The sequence below is a fragment of the Megascapheus bottae genome, chromosome 18, assembly GCF_031878675.1.
Source record: "Megascapheus bottae isolate mThoBot1 chromosome 18, mThoBot2.hap1, whole genome shotgun sequence".
Taxonomy (NCBI): domain Eukaryota; kingdom Metazoa; phylum Chordata; class Mammalia; order Rodentia; family Geomyidae; genus Megascapheus; species Megascapheus bottae.
The window spans coordinates 5,800,922-5,804,017 of NC_143526.1; positions in this window are offsets into that span (position 1 = coordinate 5,800,922).

Genomic DNA, 3,096 nt, shown 5'->3' on the forward strand with positions numbered 1-3,096 from the left:
GATCTGATCTTGTTACTGCTCAATAATATCCCATCAAACAAAAACAAGCTGTCTGTTTGGATTAAGAGGCAGCTTGTTTTACTCTTACTTGATTGTGTTCTGCATCTCTTTTAAGGCTTTCAGAGTTGCTAATGGAGATTTACAGAACAGAATCCTAAAATCTTGAGGAAGATGTTGAATCTACATTAATTCTGGATAAGTGGTGGCTGGGGGGGGTGTACTCAAAGGAAAAAAGAGTGGAGGAGAGAAAGCCACAGTGGCTCTGGTGACAGCTCTTCTGTATTACCTAACAGAGCCAGACATCCTTCCATCAATCACTTGTTCTGCTCATTTTGCTGGACCACTACTGCTGGCTAAGGCCACGGGCAAGTCATCTAACCAAGAATGGCTCTAGCCAGAAGGTAATTTCAATAGTCATCATACCACTATTTGCTAATTCTTGCTGTGGATTCTTCTTCACATTATTTATCTGAGAACCAACTAGACAACATACTGTGTTCTGAATAAGCCCTGTATCTGGCCTAATTTTCCTTGCCAAATATCCCCACCTGACAAAGCCCTCATATCATCATTCCTTTTTGAAGCTTTGGCTCTTCCTTAATTCCTGTCCCTCATGCCACCCTCTGTCACCACAGAGCCTCTTAGGCAGTTAGTGCTTCCCTTAGACCACAGTCTGCCCTCTCTTTTGGGTCTGATCACTGAAATCCATGAAGCTGTCACAAGCCACCAGCATGTTATCTAAGTTCTCTAAAACTTACCTTTATTATCTATAAAATGAGAACGTGAAAATGTTAGGTTGCATCCCTGATGTAAAAAAGAGAAATTGTAAAGTCAGATACTGGTGGCTCACATCTATAATCATAGCTATTCAGGAGGCTGAGATCTGAGGATCATGATTCAAAGCTAGCCCAGGTAGGAATTCTTGTGATATTCTTATGTCCAATTAAACACCCCCCCACACACACACACACAAGCAAGAAGTAGAGCTATGGCTCAAGTAGTATCGACTAACCTTGAGCAAAAGAGCTAAGGGACAACAGCCCCAGTCTGGTAGAGAAAAAAATTTCTATAAAAATAATGGCCAACATATAGTATGACCCTAAATGAAAGGACCTCCAGGATATAGAAACAAAAGCCATATAAGGAGTGATTGCTGCCCTGAATGTACTATGTTATCTCTCATCTTTTTTGCTGTCCCTTGGTTATTTTATATTGTTACAGTGTTTTACCTTGTTATCTGATATACTGTATATATGCTTATTTGGTTATTTGAAATAGGGTAGGGAAGGGGGGAAAGCAAGATGAGGGGGAAAGCAAGATGAGGGGCAAGGGCTGGGGGAGGGAAATGGGGACCAAGACATGAGAACGGGTACCAATGTCTGTGAAGTAATGCACCTTCTATCTGGTGAATACAATGTAACTCTTCTAATAATTACAATAAAATATATGAAAAAATAATGGCCAAAAGGGTGAGCAAATAAAGCAATAGTAATCACTAGTGATTACACTATGCTGAAAATGAACTACACAACTTGTAGGTGGGGTGAGATGGAAAAACTGGGAGAGAGCAAGAGAAGGGGTAAGTAACATTGTCTATAAAAGAAATGCATTCCTCTCCTGATTTATGCAACTGTAATCCCTCTGTACATCACCTTTACAATAAGAATAAAAAATTAAAAATGAATAAAAAAACTAATAGTCAAGTGTGCTGTAAGTTCCAAGTTGAAGGATGACTAATTCATTTTGAAAATTCAATTCCCCAAGTGCAATAATCACTTAGCACTGTTTTGCCCACTTATTTGATTGGGTTTCCTTAAAACCTCTGTTTCAACTACATTACAGCCAATACTCAATAAATGTTTGGTAAATTGAATTTTCATCTTGACATATTTCAGAAACGTGTCTTCTTTATAAGCAGGAAGGCTCCACAAGTAATAGGAAGCATAAATGGCTGTGGGCAGTCATACCTCAATCATTCAATAGGAAATTATTAAGCCAAATAAATGCATAGTTCAGAACTTGAATCATATTTGAAAGGAAAGAATCAGTCCATATTCTCAATAGTTGTATGGAATGGGAAAAAAATGGGAGAATGAGTCAGAGGCTTCATACCTATCATCCTTGCTACCAAGGAAGCTAAGATCTCAGGATGACAGTTCAAATCTAGCCTGAACAGAAAAGTCCATGAGATGTTCTTAGCTCCAATTAGCTAGCAAAACAAACAAACAAGCAAGCCTCAAAATAGAAGTCTGGCTCAAATGGTAGACTGCCAGTTTTGAGTAGAGAAAGTGAAGCCCTGCATTCAAACCCCTGTACACACATACACACACACACACACACACACACACACACAACAACAACAACAACAACAACAACAACAACAACAACAACAACTAGAAGGAGTAATTGGAACATAAGTAGAGAAAGAAAAATAGAAATGCTTAAGGAAAACTTTAAAACTACCCAGGTATGAGAAATTATAGCTGGAATTAGGCTACAATGGATCTTAAATGATATTCCACCTAAGTCAATTACAGTTAACTTCCGCTCTTATTCACATAACACAAAAGATCAGAGTGGAGTGTCAGTCTCTCAAAGGGGTCCTCTTCAGATTCCAGAGGTGCCTCTCTTTTCTCTGCATACTGACCCTCATTCCTACAAAGCAATTTATGACTTGGCCCTATTTAGTGATAAAATTGGACCCTGGAAATCCATAATATTTTGCCTTCTAGGGAAAAATCTACACAAATAGGATCCTAATTCCTTTCCATTTCTTTTACTTTCTTTCAATTTCCTATTGCCACTGGCTCTCTCGGAATCAATATTTTATATACCCAACAGGGTCCTTTGTAACATTTTCTCTACACTGTCCAAGTTTTAGTAATGCACATTCTTCTAAGGTTTAGAGTTCAGGGCTCTATGCTCATCTACTAAGGGCTTCTCGGAACTATTCTGACAAGAATAAATTCATTTGTTTAAAAAATAGTAATGGAATAAGAATCAACTTCTAACCAAAGCATTATACGAAGGAGAAAAAATTGATTATACTTATTTCAACATCCCATTTGCATATTGTCTTTGATAGGACAGAAATCA